Source organism: Hyla sarda, chromosome 1 (genome assembly GCF_029499605.1).
Source record: "Hyla sarda isolate aHylSar1 chromosome 1, aHylSar1.hap1, whole genome shotgun sequence".
In the NCBI taxonomy this organism is placed as follows: Eukaryota; Metazoa; Chordata; class Amphibia; order Anura; family Hylidae; genus Hyla; species Hyla sarda.
In genome coordinates, this window is record NC_079189.1 from 132,908,612 (window position 1) to 132,928,144 (window position 19,533).

Here is a 19,533-nt window from a genome sequence, read left to right on the forward strand (position 1 = left end):
CAGTTGACCGCCATGCTACAGCAACTTCTGCCACAGCTATAGCAACTATCTCCTCCGCCAGCTCCTGCACCTCCTCCGCAGCGAGTGGCCGCTCCTAGCCTCCGCTTGTCTCTGCCGGACAAATTTGATGGGGACTCTAAACTTTGCCGTGGTTTCCTATCTCAATGTTCCCTACACTTGGAGATGTTGTCGGACCAATTCCCCACAGAAAGGTCTAAGGTGGCTTTCGTAGTTAGTCTTCTGTCTGGAAAGGCCTTGCCATGGGCCACACCGCTCTGGGACCGCAATGATCCTGCCACAGCCACTGTCCAGTCCTTCTTCACTGAAGTCCGTAGTGTCTTCGAGGAGCCAGCCCGGGCCTCCTCTGCCGAGTCTGCTTTGCTGAACCTAGTCCAAGGAAGTTCTTCTGTAGGCGAATACGCCATCCAGTTTCGTACCCTCGCCTCTGAGCTAGCCTGGAACAACGAGGCCCTCTGCGCGACCTTCAAGAAAGGCTTATCCAGCAACATCAAAGATATACTGGCCGCACGAGAAATTCCTGCTAACCTGTCTGAACTTATCCATTTGGCCACCCGCATCGACAAGCGTTTTTCTGAAAGACACCAGGAGCTCCGCCAGGAAAAGGACCTTGATCTCTGGGCACCTCTCTCCCGGAATCCTTTGCAATCTACCCCTGTGCCTCCCGCCGAGGAGGCTATGCAAGTGGATCGGTCTCGCCTGACCCATGAAGAGAGGTCTCGTCGCAGAGATAAACATTTATGCCTGTACTGCGCTAGTACCGAACATTTCCTAGTGGACTGCCCTATTCGTCCTCCGCGTCTGGGAAACGCACACACCCAGCTCACGTGGGAGTGGAGTCTCTTTGTGTGAAGTCTGCTTCTCCACGTCTCACTGTGCCCGTGCGGATTTCTCCTTCTGCCAACTCTTCCTTCTCAGCTGTGGTCTTCTTTGGACTGCACTGTGCGTTACCGCACAGAACCCCTGCTTATGAGCATTGGACTGCATCACGAAAAAATTGAAATTTTTGTTCTGCCCAACTGCACCTCTGAAGTCCTCGGTCTGCCATGGCTCCAACGTCATTCTCCCACCCTTGACTGGACCACCGGGGAGATCAAAAATTGGGCTCCTTCTTGTCACAAACGATGCCTCACATCTCCTCCCACTTGTCTAACTCCTGAGATTCCACCCATACCGGCCCCTCCCAAGGCTTACCAGGATATTTTCGGCAAAAAGCAAGCTGAGATTTTGCCTCCTCATAGCCCCCTTCCTGGTAACACTCTGCCCCGGGGCAAGCTTCACCCTCTGCCTCCCCTCCCCATTCCCACTTCTTCTGGATAGCCTGCCGTTGAGGAAGTTACCCAGGACTTCTCTATCATCCGGAAGGAAACTCAAGAGTCGCTCCCAATGGTTTTGTCTCGTATGAAGGGACAAACTGACAAAAAGAGGGGGAGACCTAAGGGGGGGGGTACTGTTATGCCGAGCGCTCCGGGTCCCTGTTCCTTCCCGGAGCGCTTGCGGCATTCTCCTCTCTGCAGCGCCCCGGTCAGACCCGCTGACCAGGAGCACTGCACTGACACTGCCGGCGGGGATGCGATTCGCATAGCGGGACGCGCCCGCTCGCGGATCGCATCCCAGTTTACTTACCTGTCCCGGTTCCCGGCTGTCACGTCCTGGCCGCGCGCGCACCAGCTCTCTTAGATTTAAAGGGCCAGTGCACCGCTAATTGGTGCCTGGCCCAATCAGTGTAATTAGCTCACCTGCTCAATGCCTATATTACCTCACTTCCCCTTCCCTGCATTGCCGGATCTTGTTGCCTTGTGCCTAGTGAAAGCGTTCCTGTGATTGCCTTACCAGTGTTACCCTGCCGTTACCCTTGACTACGAACCTTGCCGCCTGCCTTGACCTTCTGCTACGTCTGACCTCGCCTTTGTCTAGTTCTCCTGTCCTACGCCACTCTCAGCAGTCAGCTAGGTTGAGCCGTTACCGGTGGATACGACCTGGTTGCTACCGCCGCAGCAAGACCATCCCGCTTTGCGGCGGGCTCTGGTGAATACCAGTAGCAACTTAGAACCGGTCCACCGGTATGGTCCACGCCAATCCCTCGCTGACACAGAGGATCCACATCCAGCCTGCAGAATCCTAACAAGGGACAACACTCTTAGGACTTTCTCGACCATAAATTGCACCAAAAAAAGTTAACTCTCCCCTGATTCTTTTATCTCTTGATGCTGAAAAGGCTTTTGACCAGGTGAACTGGGAATTTATGATGGCCACTCTATCCCAAACAGGCTTGGTCAGAGGATGCTCTCTCCTGTCATGGCCCTGTACTCCCCCCCAGGCGCGTATCCGCATTAATGGCTGCTTATCGACTCCGTTTCGTATGCAAAACGGCATGAGACAAGATTGCCCACTTTCCCCCTTACTATATGCCCTATGCATGGAACATCTGGTAGCAATCTGCAATAACCCTGACATTAAAGGACACCCACTAGCCATTACAAATGCTCAGCCTATGCAGCATGACCTTCTCCTTTACTTATCCTCTCCCCTTATCTCACTCCCCTCCCTAATGGCCACCATGCTTCAATACTCCACCTACAGTAACTATAAATTCAATGTCATCAAATGTGAGGCCCTCAACGTTTCCCTTCCGCAACACCTACTACAGTCCGTCCAAGGCGCTTATCCATTTAAGTGGCAGAAACAAGCACTTTCAGGCTGTGAAGAGACAGAGGTGCTGTTTGGTAACTATAAAACCAAGTATATCTAGCAATTGTCTGAGCTAGTGATTATGTGTCTATATACAAGAGTGCGACGTATACAAGTGAGTAAGTATAAAAGTGAGGGGACTTAAAATTTAAGGCAATACTGTAAGGAGTACTGTGACTGAGCTTTTAGAGCTTTGGTGTTTTATTTATTTATTTTTTTTCTTTCCCTCTCTTTTTTTCTGTCTTGAGGGGACTGCAGGTGGAGAGTGGGTGGAGAAGTTAACTAATTAGCAGCTGATAAATTGCAGCTGTTTTCAGCCTGCCAGCCCTTGCATTGACTTCCAGGCTGTGAAGAGACAGAGGTGCAGTTTCGTAACTGTAAAACCAAGTATATCTAGCGATTGTCTGAGTTAGTGATTGTGTGTCTGTATACAAGAGTGTGATATGTACAAGTGAGTAAGTATAAAAGTGAGGGGACTTAAAAATTAAGGGACTTTAAATTCATGGAGTTTAATTGAAATATTAGATTTTAAGATTATTATTTTTTTTTTTTTACTGTTAATACTTGCAATCCCCAAATCTAGTATGGCCTCCATGTTGGAAAATGCAGTCCAGTGCACATCTTGCGCAATGTATGCAATCCTTGAACAGCAATTTGAGGGTGCATATTGTTCTGCGAGATGTGTGTGAGTTGCTCATTTGGAAGCCCAGATCCTGGATCTAGAAGAGTGACTGGCAACACTGAGAAGCATTGACAACTTGGAGAGGAGTCTCCTGCTCACTGAGCAAGTACTCTCTGGGTTAGAGGTGGGGGAGGATAGTGGGACGGAGATGCAGGACAGTCAGGCAGCTAGCTGGGTTACAGTTAGAAAACAGGGTAGAGGGAAAAGTGTCTGGGAGGCTAGTCCTGAACTGGCACACCCCAACAAGTTTGCTTGGTTGGCAGATGAGGGGAATGCCATTTCAGAGCTAGCAGTACTGCAGCACCACCAGGGTGGTGTCTGCTCCAGTAAGGAGGGAGGGAGGAGTGCAGGGCAGGCCAGACAGGTACTGGTAGTGTGGGACTCTATAATTTGGGGGACAGACAGGGCGATCTGTCACAAAGACCGGGATCGCCGTACAGTGTGTTGTCTTCCTGGCGCTCAAGATCGGCACATCACAGATCGGGTTCACAGGTTGCTGGGTGGGGCTGGAGAGGACCCAGCTGTCATGGTACATATTGGCACCAATGACAAAGTAAGAGGTAGGTGGAGTGTCTTTAAAAATGATTTCAGGGACTTAGGCTGCAAGATTAAGGCAAGGACCTCCAAGTTAATATTTTCTGAAATATTACCTATACTTCGAGCCACACCAGAGAGGCAGCAGGATATTAGGGAGGTAAATGAGTGGCTCAGAAGCTGGTGTAGGAAGGAGGGGTTTGGGTTCATGGAGAACGGGGCTGACTTCGCTGTTGGATACCAGCTCTACCGTGGGGACGGGCTGCACCTCAATGGCTAGAAGGGTGGAAGAGTGTTTAAATTAGGGACTGGCGGGAGGGGGAAGATAGTGTAGATAGAGAGGGGGGACTTAGTAATATACCTGGGGGTGGAGCGGAGGGAGGGGTTAAAATAGTTAATAGGGATAGGCTTCATAGGAAGAAAAATCATACACCATTGTATTGCATGTTGACTAATGCCAGAAGACAGTCCAATAAAACAAAGGAACTGGAGTGGTTGATGTCTGAAGAAAATTATGACATAGTGGGTATAACAGAGACTTGGTTGGACGATAGCTGTGACTGGGCGGTCAACATACAGGGATATAGTCTATTCAGGAAGGATCGGACAAAACGGAAAGGGGTAGGAGTTTGTCTTTATGTGAAATCAAGTCTGAAGGCCGCACTGCGGGAGGATATATGGGAGGGAAACGATAATGTGGAGACATTATGGGTAGAAATATATGGAGATTATAATTTTAAAAAATTCTGATAGGGGTTTGTTATAAGCCACCAAACATAATGGAAGAGGCCGAAGATCAACTACTGAAGCAAATAAACAAGGCAGCAAATCATAATGAGGTGATAATAATGGGGGACTTTAACTATCCTGATATAAACTGGGAGACTGAGACCTGTAAATCTCATGAAGGAAACAGGTTTCTGACTATAGCTAAAGACAATTATCTGTCCCAAATGGTACAGGGCCCGACCAGAGGGGGCACCCTACTAGACTTAATATTAACCAACAGATATGATAGAGTAACTGATGTGCAAGTAGAAGGACACCTAGGAAATAGTGATCATAATGTAATACATAACTTGTTCTTTAATAGGGGAATCTCTCGAGGGGCCACAAAAACAATGAACTTTAGGAAAGCAAAGTTCGATCAACTCAGAGAAGCCCTTAAAGGGGTATTCCAGGCAAAAACTTTTTTTTATATATCAACTGACTCCGGAAAGTTAAACAGATTTGTAAATTACTTCTATTAAAAAATCTTAATCCTTCCAAAAGTTATTAGCTTCTGAAGTTGAGTTGCTGTTTTCTCTCCAACTGCTTTCTGATGACTCACGTCCCGGGAGCTGTGCAGTTCCTATGGGGATATTTTCCCATCATGCACAGCTCCCGTGACGTGACATCATCATTGAGCAGTTAGACAGAAAACTTCAGAAGCTAATAACTATTGGAAGGATTAAAATTTTTTAATAGAAGTAATTTACAAATCTGTAGAGCAAAGTAGAAAGATAGTCAGCTCACCCGGCCACCGCACGGCAATATAATCCTCCAAGGATATGAAGAAAGCAAGTAGATGCCAGCGATTAAGAAACTTCACCTTTATTGGAACCACGTAAAATAATCGACATGGAGAGACTTCAGTAAGACAAACATTTAAAATTCCAGGAATCAGCGCCAAGCAAGGCGCTGATTCCTGGAATTTTAAATGTTTGTCTTACTGAAGTCTCTCCATGTCGATGATTTTACGTGGTTCCAATAAAGGTGAAGTTTCTTAATCGCTGGCATCTACTTGCTTTCTTCATAATTTACAAATCTGTTTAACTTTACGGAGCCAGTTGATATATTAAAAAAAGTTTATGCCTGGAATACCCCTTTAACAATATAAAATGGGATAATGTCCTCAAAAATATGAATACTGGCACTAAACGGGAGACTTTTAGGAATATCTTAAATTCTCACTGTAAGATGTATATACCCTATGGGAATAAAAGGGTCAGAAATAAAAGAAAACCAATATGGATGAATAAAAATGTTAAGGGGGCAATAAATGACAAAAATAAAGCATTTAAACTTCTAAAACAGGATGGCAGTGAAGAATCATTAAAAAGCTATAGAGAAAAAGTTAAAATATGTAAAATACAGATGAAAGCTGCAAAAATGGAGACAGAAAGACTCATTGCCAAAGAGAGTAAAACTAACCCCAAAATGTCCTTTAACTATATAAATAGCAAAAAGGTCAAAAAATGAAAGTGTTGGCCCTTTAAAAAAAAATGATGAGAAAGAAATTGTAAACGGGGATAAGGAAAAAGCAAATTTATTAAACAAATTCTTCTCCACTGTATTCACCGAGGAAAATGAAATGCCAGGTGAAATACAGTGTGATAAGGTAAACTCCCCAGTACAGGTCACCTGTCTAACCCAGGAAGAAGTACAGTGCCGACTAAAAATAAATCAAAATAGACAAATCACCAGGTCCAGATGGCATTCACCCCCGTGTTCTAAAGGAATTAAGTAATGTAATAGACAGACCCCTATTTTTTATATTCAGGGACTCTATAGTAATGTGGTGCCAATATTAAAAAAGGGAACAAAAGGTGACCCTGGAAATTACAGACCTGTTAGTTTAACCTCAGTTGTATGTAAATTGTTTGAGGGTTTTCTAAGAGATGCTATTTTGGAGTACATTGATAAAAATAAATGTATGACTCCATATCAGCACGGCTTTATAAGGGTTCGGTCCTGTCAAACTAACCTGATCAGCTTTTATGAGGAGGTGAGCTCCAGACTGGACCTGGGACAATCGCTGGATGTCGTATATCTGGATTTTTCCAAAGCATTTGATACGGTGCCACATAAAAGATTGGTGCATAAAATGAGAAGGAACGGGCTGGAGGAGAATGTGTGTAAGTGGGTAAGTAATAACTGGCTCAGCGATAGAAAACAGAGGGTGGTTATTGTTATGATTCGGCTAGCTGGATGTGGATCCACTGTGTCAGTGAGGGATTGGCGTGGACCGTGTCGGTGAACCGGTTCTAGGGTTGCTACTGGTTTTCACCAGAGCCTGCCGCAAAGCGGGATGGTCTTGCTGCGGCGGTAGCAACCAGGTCGTATCCACCGGCAACGGCTCAGCCTCGCTGACTGCTGAGAAGAAGGACAGAAGGACTAGACAGAGGCAAGGTCAGACGTAGCAGAAGGTCGGGGCAGGCGGCAAGGTTCGTAGTCAATGAGAATAGCAGAAGATCTGGAACACAGGCTTTGGACAACACTAAACGCTTTCTCTGGCACAAGGCAACAAGATCCGGCCAGGAAGTGCAGGGGAAGTGAGGTAATATACACAGGGAGCAGGTGGAAGCCAATAGACTGATTGGTCCAGGCACCAATCACTGGTGCACTGGCCCTTTAAATCTTAGAGAGCTGGCGCGCGCGCCCTAGAGAGCAGAGCCGCGCGCCAGAACATGACAGCTGGGGAGCGGGACGGGTAAGTGGCTTGGGATGCGATTCGCGAGCGGGTGCGTCCCGCTATGCGAATCGCATCCCCATCGTGAATGACAGTGCAGCGCTCCCGGTCAGCGGGTCTGACCAGGGCACTGCAGAAAGGAGAACGCCCGCGAGCGCTCCGGGGAGGAGCAGGGACCCGGAGCGCTCGGCGTAACAGTTATTAATGGTACGTATTCTGATTGTGTGACTGTTACTAGTGGGGTACCACAGGGGTCAGTCTTGGGTCCTGTTCTATTTAATATATTTATTATTGACCTTGTAGAGAGGTTGAATAGTAAAGTAGCAATCTTTGCAGATGATACTAAACTCTGTAAAGCAGTAACACAAAAGAGGACAATGCACTGTTACAAATGGATCTGGATAGTTTGGGGGTTTGGGCTGAGAAGTGGCAGATGAGGTTCAACACTGATAAATGTAAGGTAATGCACATGGGGAGGAAAAATCTGGGACAGGGTTATATATTAAACGGGAGCACACTTGGGACGACTGACGTGGAAAAGGACTTAGGGGTCTTAGTTAATAGTAAACTTAGCTGTAGTGACCAGTGTCGGGCACCTGCTGCCAAGGCAAATAAAATCATGGGGTGCATCAATAGGGGCATAGATGCCCACGAAAAGGAAATAATTCTACCGCTGTACAAATCACTAGTCAGACCACACAGAGAATACTGTGTACAGTACTGGGCATCAATGTACAAGAAAGATATAGTGGAGCTGGAGAGGGTTCAAAGACGGGCAACCAGAGTAATACGGGGAATGGGAGGACTACAATACCCAGAAAGATTATCAGAATTGGTGTTATTTAGTTTAGAAAAAAGAAGGCTTAGGGGAAACCTAATAACTATGTATAAATATATCAGGGGGCAGTACAGAGATCACTCCCATGATCTATTTATACCCAGGACTGTATCTATAACAAGGGGGCATCCTCATACGTTTAGAGGAAAGAAGGTTTCTACACCACCACAGACGGGGGTTCTTTACTGTAAGAGCACTGAGAGGAGGTGGTCATGGTGAACTCGGTAAAAGAGTTCAAAAGGGATCTGGATGTTTTTTTGGAGAATAATAACATCGCTGGTTATGTATACTAGATATTTAGGGACAGCATGTTGATCCAGAGATTTATTCTGACTGCCATATTTGGAATCGGGAAGGAATTTTTACCTCTAGTATGAGGTTTTTTTTTGCCTTCCCCTGGATCAACTCAGTAGGGACTCATTAGGGATAAAGTTTGAACTAGATGGACTGTTTTTTTTTTTCAACCTTACGAACTATGTTACTACGAACTATGTTGCTTAAATACTTAGGGGTTCGAGTCCCAGCTAATTTGGCTGACACCTACAAACTGAATTTTCCCCCACTCCTCCATTCCCTGAGGGCGGACTTGGCCAGATGGGAGCGCAGGGATTTCTCTTGGCTGGGAAGGGTGAATGTTCTGAAAATTAATGTGCTCCCACGTTTGCTATATTTGTTCTCCAGTGTTCCCTTTCACCTCCCCCGCACCTTTTTCTGAGAGCTGTCCGCGCTCCAGTCTGGCTTTGTCTGCGCTCTAAAACACTCCCGACTGGCTAAACATGTCCTCATTAGATGGAAGTCGAGTGGTGGATTAGCTCTACCTGACTATATGTCCTACTACCTGGCAGCTGTGATAACGAGAGTTCTTGACTGTTGTACTCGTCCTGCAGACAAGCAGTGGGTGGGTCTGGAGGGACAGGTGATAGACTCTGACCCAACGGCCTTATTCTGGAGACCCCACTCTCCTATCTCTACTACCCCAGTCTCACTGCGGCCACCGGTTCTTTTATCTGTTCATCTGGCGAGACGATATTACACATCACGTATGTCCCTCTTCCCCTCTAATGGTCCCCTAATACCCCTCTTCGACAATCCATCCTTCCTCCCAACCTCCTCCCATAGACCTTTCCTATCGCATACCAGGGACAGTAGAGAGACCTTCTGAGACCTTTTAACCCCCACTTCATTGAAATCCCTACCGGACATCTTACAGGACGTCTCCCCCTCCCCCATGAACCTCTTCCAATACAAACAATTGAGTAATTTTTACCACTCAATGAGTCATAAACTAGACCTACACCGCCAGCTCACTAAATTTGAACGCTTGTGTGTCACCACACAACCACCTTCCTGCTCGATCAGTGTTCTTTAAGCTCTCTTACTAGAAGAGGTTACCTCCAAACCATTACCCTTTAAATCTAGATGGGAAAAAGACTTTGGACACCGGATTTCTGATGACGATTGGCAGAATGCCCTCCGTAACTGCCACAGATCCTCATTCTCTTGTAAAGCGCAATTACAAGGTACTTACCAGATGGTACAGATTCCCCACTTTACTAGCCTCCTTCTATCCAGGACTCACAGATTTTTCCTGGTGCTGTTCCGCCTCTGCGGGCACCATGCTACACATCTGGCAGACCTTCCCTCTGTTAGCAAACTTCTGGTCCAGGGTCTTTGATATCATCGCCCACATTTCCTCCGTACATCTCCCGCTTACACCGGAAATTGCCCTTATATTCATCCTCCCCCTAAATGTATTGGGGAGCATTTCTCGTTTGATCACCTTCTTGCCCTTGGCCGCCAGGACGGTGATACCCCAGCTGTGAAAGTCTTCCGTGCCACCCACTATCTCGTCCTGGTTTCAGGAAGTGACTCGAATTCATAGAATGGAGGAACTGATGGCTAACTCTTCCTCTCAATTAGGGAAATACGTGTCCATCTGGTCTCCGTGGATGGCATTTCTTTCCTCTAGGGACTTTGAGACCTTGGGCTCCCCCGATTAACTCCCTTCTGTCACCCTCCACCTCCCGTGCCCCTCCTGCCAGAATGCCTGCCTCACTCCCCACCCTCCCCCACTTTTTTCCATCCCATCCGATATGTCTAATTACTACTCTCTACTGCCATGGACCAGCTGGAGGTCACGGGGGAGCGGACCCCATTGCCTGACACGGTGCGTATGAAGCCCCATCATTATCCTACCTTTCCTCTTCCCTCTCATTGGAATATCTCATAAGGACTCCTTCCCCTCTTCTTCTTCTTCCCCACGGTATTTTGTACCTCCCGTTTATTCCCCTCCTCTCTCTTTCTCTGTCCTTCCTGTCTTTCTTTTTATCTTCTTTTCTTCGGGTGCCCCTCTACCACACTCCTTAGGCCCCTGGCTCTAGCAACACAGATGTTGTGCATAATTACTTCAGTACACTACATGAGTGTTCTAGACATGCAATGTTACTGGTTCCCGGGCTGGATTTATATATATATATATATATATATATATATATATATATATATATATATATACCTATTGTTACATGTTGACACCGGTTGCCTTAATAGGATTTCTTCATATTACTCCATGATTGTTTATTGTGCTCCCTGCCAGGAGCTTTTTCACCGTGGCATTTACTGCTTTCTCAGGATTTGCATATGTCCTACTGTTTATTGTGTTGTCATTACTTAATAAAACTATACTTAAAAAAAAATTGTTTAGGTAATGTCCAGCAGCATGAGGAGACCATATAGTGGCTGAATGAAACAGCCTGGAGTTGGCGGCAGCATGAGGAGACCATAGGGCCTCACAATCCCTATTTTCTAATGAAAATTGAAGATTTATGGTAGCTAAAGCTATCATCAGGCTAGGTTTCCACTTTTTTTTTTTTTTTTTTTTTTTTCTTTCTTTTGTTTGTTTGTTTGTTTTTTGACAAAAACGCCAATAAAAACGCCAATTCTGCTGCATTGCATTTTTTTGGGTGAAAAAGCGCTGCAGCCAGATATTAGCTGCAAGTCAATAGGGAACTGCAAAATGCCATATCCACTTGGTGTTTTTCAGTTTGGCATTTTTTTTTTATCCTTTTGGAGTTTTTCAGCTATTTTTGGCTCCTTGGCAGTTTTTCAAAAATCACCTTTTGTTGATACTTTGGCGTCTTTTCAGGAAAATCTTGGCATTTTCCTCCCATAGAAGTCTATGGGAGTGAAAAGACGGCAAGAAAAACGCCATGTGGGTTTTAATTTTGGCATGTTTGCAGGCTGTTTTTATTCTTTTTTGGACTTTAGCAATCTAAAAAAGTGATGGAGATACCTTTTAAAAAAAATGTTTGTAGGGTACCATAAAAAAAAATAATAAAAAAATACAGTAGGGACGGAAAAAATTGTATTAAACGAAATGTATCTTTTTATAACAAAATTTTACTTCATTTTTAAACAGAGATCAATTTATGTGGGAGGGTAGGGCACTAAAAATTTAGCCAACAATAATAGAAATGTAGTGTGTGTGTGTGTGTGTTTTTTCCTTTTAAATTTTTTAAATTTTTTAGGTAGTACTACTACTCCCAACATGGAACAGACTGTTCCATGATGGGGGTAGTAGTACCTGTACTAATTGACAGATCACCTGGGATCCTTTGCGATCCTCCTGTATAATGTATAGATGTGGCCAGCCGCTCTTCTATGGTCCCCTGCATTGCCGTATATATACACCAATTCATATTTCCCGTAGAGAGCTGTGATTGGCCAGATGGTTCCAGCCAATACCACTCTGTGGGAAATATGAATAGGTGTATATATACGTCAGTGCAGGGGACCATAGAAGAGCGGCCGGCTGCATCTATACATTATACAGGAGGATCAGAGCAGGTGTCAGGAGAGACACCCGCAGCAATCTGGTCATATATCTACTGCCCCATAAGAACTTACAGTGAGCCTGCAATATGTATACAGTATACACATTGCTGGCTCACTTAACCAGATATAGAAACAAAATAGATAGCTGTGTATAGTGTATACAGAAGACAAAGTCTGCTTACTTCCCTCCAGTCTCGGCTGGGTCAGTGTAGCTCCACCCTCTAGTGATAACATCATTATGGGTGGAGCTTCAGACGGGAGCCAGGCTGGTAAGGGTGTGAGGCTCTGTTCACATTGTACGTTTTGTAAAATGTGAACAGACCCATCTGGCAGTGTCTTCCCAGACAGGGGGACTCCAGCTGTTGCTAAACTACAACTCCAAGCATACCCAGACTGCCAAAGGCATGCTGGGAGTTGTAGTTTTGCAAGAATTGGAGGCTCCCTGTTTGGGAAGACATTGCATTATGGGCGCTCTCCCCAGTGGAGAGAACCAAGGATGTACTAACCAATTTTTTATGTTTTTTTTTTCTTCTCATTTCAGATCCGTGTATGCAGAGGATTACAGTGGATTCGGAGGACTACTGCGGATGAACTGGATTTTTTTTTTGTTTTAATAAAATGGCTAACAAGGGCTGTGGGGGAGTGTTTTTTTTTATAAAATAATTTTTCCAATGTTTCGTGTTAATTTTTTTAATTGAATTTTCAGGCTTAGTAGTGGAAGACGTCTTATTGATGGAATCCATTACTAAGCCAGGGCTTAGCGTTAGCCCCAAAAACAGCTAGTGCTAACCCCCAATTATTACCCCGGTACCCAGCGCCACAGGGTTGCCGGGAAGAGCAGGTAGCAACAGGCCGGGAGCATCAAAAATGGCACTCCTGGACCTAGGAGGTAACAGGCTGGTGTTATTTAGGCTGGGGAGGGTCAATAACAATGGTCCTTCCCCACCCTGGTAACGTCAGGCTGTTGCTGCTTGGTTGGTAGCTGGCTAAGTATAAAAATACAGGGAACCCTATGCGTTTTTTTTTACATTTATTTATTTACTTCTTTTTTTTTAACCCCTTGAGGACCGTTTTTTCCGTTTTTGCACTTTCGTTTTTTGCTCCTTGCCTTTAAAAAATCATAACTCTTTCAATTTTGCACCTAAAAATCCATATGATTGCTTATTTTTTTCACCACCAATTCTACTTTGTAATGACGTCAAAAATCATTGTGAGACAAAATTGAAAAAAAAAACAAAACGCCGTTTTGTAACTTTTGGGGGCTTCCGTTTCCACGTAGTACATTTTTCGGTAAAAATTACACCTTATCTTTATTCTGTAGGTTCATACGATTAAAATGATACTCTACTTATATAGGTTTGATTTTGTCGTACTTCTTTAAAAAAAAATCATAACTTCATGCAGGAAAATTGATACGTTCAAAATTGTCATCTTCTGACCCCTATAACTTTTTTATTTTTCCATGTATGGGGAGGTATGAGGGCTAATTGACCGTGCGGTTTAATTAACGATATATTTTTATAATCCGGACATTTCCACATGCAGCGATACCATATATGTTTATTTTTATTTACACTGTGTTTTTTTTTTTTATGGGAAAAGGGGGGCGATTAAAACTTTTAATAGGGGAGGGGTCTTTATTCACTTTTTTTTCACTTTTTTTTTGCAGTGTTATAGGTCCCATAGGGACCTATAGCACTGCACACACTGATCTTTTACATTGATCACTGGTTTCTCATAGGAAGCCAGTGATTGATGATTCTGCCGCTTGACTGCTCATGCCTGGATCTCAGGCACTGAGCAGTCATTCGGTGATTGGACAGCGAGGAGGCAGGTAGGGACCCTCCGGCTGTCCTGTAAGCTGTTCGGGATGCCGCGCTTTCGCCGCGGCTATCCCGAACAGCCCACTGAGCTAACCGGCACTTTTTACTTTCACTTTTAGCCGCGTGGCTCAGCTTTGAGCGCGCAGCTAAAGGGTTGATAACGCGCGGCACCGTGATCAGTGCCGCGCGCTATTAGCGGTTGGTCCAGGCTTCACTATGACGCTGGGCCCGCCGTGATATGATGCAAGGTCACTGTGGGACCCCACGTTATATCACGGGAGCGGGACCAAGGACGTACTCATATGTCCTTGGTCCTTAAGAGGTTAAAAAGCAACAGCCTGACGTTACCAGGGTGGGCGAGGACCATTGTTACTGGCCCTCCCCGGCCTAAATAACACTAGCCTGTTACCACCTAGGCCAGTGGGGTGTAAATGCTCATTGCATCCCTTTTTACATTTCGTGAGGCGTGTAGTTTCCAAAATAAGGTCACATGTGGGGGGGGGTCCATTGTTCTGGCACCATGGGGGCTTTGTAAATGCACATGGCCCCCAACGTCTATTACAACCAAATTCTCTCACCAAAAGCCCAATGACGCTTCTTCTCTTCTGAGCATTGTAGTTTGCTTGCAGAGCACTTTATATCCACATATGAGGTATTTTCATACTCAGAAGAGATTGGGTTACAAATTTTGGGGGCTTTTTCTCCTATTACCCATTGTGAAAATGAAAAATTTAGGGTAACACAAGCATTTTTTTTACCTCCCACTTTAACGAAAATTTGTCAATCACTTGTGGGGTGTTAAGTCACTTTACCCCTTGTTACATTCCTTGAGGGGTGTAGTTTCCAAAATAGAGTGCTGTGTTTTTTTCTCACTGTTCTGGCATCATGTGGGCTTCCTAAATGCGACATGCCCCCCAAAAACCATGTCAGCTAAATTCGCTCTCCAAAAGACCAATGTCGCTCCTTCCCTTCTGAGCCCTCTAGTGCACCCACAGATAACTTTACATCCATATATGAGGTATTTCCTTACTCGAGAGATATGGGGTTACAAATTTTGGGTGGCATTTTCTCCTATTATTCCTTGTGAAAATGAAAGGTTTGGGGGTAACAACAGCATTTTAGTGTTAAAAATCTAATTTTTTATTTTCACGTCCCATTTTAGCGAAAATTGGTCAATCACCTGTGGGGTATAAAGACTTAATTTACCCCTTGTTACGTTCCTTGAGGGGTGTAGTTTCTAAAATAATGTGCCTTCATTTTTTTTACTGTTCTGGCATCATGGGAGCTTCCAAAATGTAACATGCCCCCAAAAACCTTTTCAGGAAAATTCATTCTCCAAAATGCCATTGTCGCTCCTTCCCTTCTGAGCACTCTAGTGCATCCACAGAGCACTTTACATCCACATAAGAAGTATTTCCTTAATTGAGAGAAAATGAATTACAAGTTTTGGGGGGCCTTTTTACCTTTTACCCCTTGTAAAAATGAAATAAAACGAGGCTACAATACCATGTTAGTGTTAAAAATCTCACTGTGACGATCCGTCTTGGGGATTAGCTCTGGGATCGTCCTTGACCACGCCACAGGATGCGTTTCTTCTCAATAAACCAGCAAACAAACGCTTATAATGCAAATCTGGCACCTTGCCAGTTTTATTAGACAGGTTGCAGGGTAAGAAATAAACAAAAAGCAGGAACAAAACAAAATCCTAGACCGTCTGGTCACTGACTAAACAGACCAGCTTGTCCTGACTAACAACCGCTGAGCTTCCCTCAGCCGGTTAAACATATGTCCCCCTGCAACCTTCTACTCACAATGTCACTCTCTTTGAGCCACTCAGCTCGGGCTGTGTACTCCTCAGCAGCCTCTGTCTCTTCCCTACAGCCCACATGCTGTCTCCTAGGAAGAGCCCCAACTATTCTGTCTCTTTTCCTTTTAAAACACACACTTTCCCTTCCTGATACCTCATTAATCAGGCCACAGGTGGAGCATTCTGCAGAGATGGCAAGGGAAATACACCATTTCCTTGCCACACAGCCACATATCCCCCCCCCCCCCCTCTGCTCAGACCACCGGGAAGGAGCACTTGTATTCAAAAGGCAGAGTCCAACTGCCTTTCCTTTTCCTTGAACAGCTACGTCCAACAGGTTTTGAGGCAATTGGCTTCCTTCATCAGTAGATTTTATCTGCACCACTTCAATGGTGCACCCTTCTTTCATTCGCACTTTCATCAGCCACCGAGCACAAGACTTTTGGTCACCTTTGACAAATTCCTTGTAAAAAGCTCCATTCATGTCACACCTTTCCAACACCAGGTTCTTCATCTTGGTCTGTGCAGTGCTCTGGACACTAGGTGCGGACAAGGCAGATGCTCTAAGCCATTGTCTTCTTCTGTCACTGGTATGACCATTGCACGAACTTTGCTGGTGGCCAACCGAGCCTGTATCACCCATTTGCAGGTCTTCTAAGTTATCCTCCACAATTTCAGGAGGCTTCCCTTTAATGCACCTGTCCATCTTCTCCTTGAGACGGACTCTTCTCCAAATTCTACTTCTGCGGACTTTCTTCCAGTGTTTTCTAATCCAGTGCCTCTCAGGGTTTCCACCACGACCCAGTCTTCTATCACAGTGACCTCTTTTTAAGGACTCTGCTTTCTTATTAGCCCTTTCTTTAGGGACACCGACTTTCACAGGCTCATTTTTAGGCTGAGAACTCTTGGCGCCTTTAGCCAGTTTTTCACCTGCACCTTCAGATGTGTCACTGACTTTACTTGCAGCTTCTGCAGTTATCTCTGGTTTAACTTCTACCTCAGAGAACTTCTCTGCCTCAGAATTTTCACCATGCAATGTCAATAGCTCTGCAGCTTCAGAGGACTTCCCATATGGTTTCACCTCAGTCTCAGCTTCAGAGGACCTTTCATATGGCTTCTTCTCATGGTCTTCAGACTCTACTGTTTCTTGCGTCCATTGTTCAGACTCCGCCTTTTTTAGAGAAAGCATCCCTGTCTCCAGTAGCTTTTGCCCCACAAGCAGTTTTTCTTCTTTTACACGGACGGCTGTGGCTTTGGCCTCAGTTTCCATCTGAGACACTTTTAACCTCTCGTTAGCCAGTTCTACTATAGCTTGGTCACAACTTTCTTTTAGGACCTTCATGTCCCCTTCCAGCTTTAAACATTTCTGCTGCTCACTCTTGAGCTTAGCAGAGTTCTTCTTCTCACTTTCCAGCAATTCTGTCAAGTTTTTGACAGTATCCTCCAGGGACAGCAGTTGTTCTCTCATCTGCTCATTGTCTTTATTCAGTTGCGCCATCTTGGACACTTTCTGCTCATAGACTTTTAGCTGAGCCTCTTGTTCAGAGAGCTGAGTACCCAGTGAATCCAAGGCAGCTGCGCGAGACTTAATATGCGTTTCGTTCTGCGCCTCCAGGCTCTGCACCTTATGAGCCATTACCACTTTCTCCTTCTCCAACTCTTCCATGGCTACCAACCTAGCCTTGTGATCACTTTGTAGAGCCAGATAGGCCCCACACAGGACATTCACTTCTTCATCCTTGAATGAGATCTGCTTGGCCAGAATCTCCAATTCTCTCTCCTTGCTGGTCATAAGACCCTGGGAGCGGGACAGTTCATCCTGCAGAGCCGCCAACTCACTTTTGTGGCGCTCCATATCTTTCTGCAGCTGAAGCGTCGCTTCCTGCTCTTTATTCAAGTCTGCAAGCATTTTTTCTTTCTCCTCTGTCAGGTGATGAACTACTTCTTCCTTTTGAGACAATTTAGCAGAAACCATCTGTAAGGTTTCTTCAAGGTTTTGGATCTGCTTCCTTTTTTTACCAAGACCAGCGCGTTTTTTCCGAGATCTCTTACTTACAGCGGTCTCCTTACTCTCGCTGCTGGACCTTGTGACATTCTCTTGTCCTCTGACAGTCACCTGTGCTTGGCCTGTCTCTTCCTTCAAGCCAACTCGTTCAGACTCTTTTCCACCTTTAGGAGTAGTCTCCCCCTTTTCAAGGGTCTTGGTCACTTGGGCTTCAGGGTAGTTCCTGGACAGTCTCTCTGGACTATCTCTCTGCTCACTGGCAGACTTCTCTTTCACTTCAACACTGTCTCTCTGCTGCCCAGCAGAAAGGTCTAGGGCTCCTGGGTCTGCAACAACATCTAGTCCAGTGGTTCGACCTTCCTGGTCACGATCCATCTCTGGTCCAGACATCACATCTCCTTCACTCAGGACTCTGTCTGTGACAGTAAGCGCAGCACCCAGCTCCACATGTACTCTCTTCAGTACTTCTGCATTATCCACAGACATCTCTGTAGCTTCTTTTCCAGTCACCTCTTCCAGATGACCACGCAACTCTAGCCCCAACTTGGGCTCATCTTCAGATGGCAGATGGAACCCATGTTCCTGTACCTGATCCGTTTCTGGTTTCACTGAAGATTTTGTTTCAGTCAGAGGCACACTTGTCACTTGAGTCGCTGGATCCTCTTGGACTTGACTCATGGTCTGGTCTTCAGCTCCCCCAGCAGTCTGGCAGACCCCTATCTGACCTACATCTAGTGACTGCTGACACTCCCCGTCCTCAGCCTCTGCTGAGTAACTCTCCACTAGTGTGTGGTGCAAGTCAAGTGTTGTTGGCCTATCAGGTGTACCTGCTCTAGTTACCCGACAGTCTTCCCATAATTGCTGAAAAAATTGAAAATCCATCCCCAGTACTACATCATACTCCAAGGAGGGCTCTATTGCAACCTTGTGATATATAGTACCATAGGGAGTAGAAATACAGACATTAACCATTTTACAACCCCAAATACCAGCCTGCATAGACACTATAGCGGGGTCTGGCTTTCTCCTGCTGGACTTTACCAGACTTATTACACATCTAGGGTCTAACAAAACCGTCATCTTTTTACCTTCTATTTCCAGCTCACACAGGTTTTCTTTTGTCCTGTCAGAGGTGGCAGCAGTACTCTTTACATCTGAACACATCAACATAAGTTTTTCAACAAAAACATTATCAGATTGCACATGTTCAAAATTTACAGGACAGTTCATAGCACTAGGACCTAACTCAGGCAAAGTGTGTTTTGTTACATTTTCTCCCAGTCCTGCATTTAACATTTTCTGTTCACCAGATTTTTTCAATCCGATCTGCACAGTGTGAACAGTCCCATCAGTCTCCATGAGGGGTTCTCCACCCTCACATGATTTTGCAACTGGACATAGGTTGGTACCACCTTGAACACTGTTCACACAGTCAACTAGGGAAACACCACCCTCCGACTCAGCCTTTTTATGCACAGTCCCATCATTTTTATGCACAGTCTCATAGTCACTAAACATGGCCCCCATAACCCCTGGAACAGTCTTACCAGAATCTCTTGCCGTCCAGTCAGTTAAGGGCTGGTGCTGGACACCTCTCACCAGCTTCTCTGCTGCAGAACATCGCTCCACTTGCTCTTTAAGTAGCTCTGCAACCTTAAACCCAGCGTCACTGTTAGGCTGCAAAGCACACTGTAGTCTTGCAACTTGGCTTACTCCCACTTTAGTCAGGATCTCTGTCTTGACTTTCTCATAGTCCCGTAATATCTTTGGATCCAGTTCACAATGAACTTTTTGGGCATCTTCTCCAATGAATCCAAACACCAAGTTTCCCCAGTGTGTCTTGGGCCATG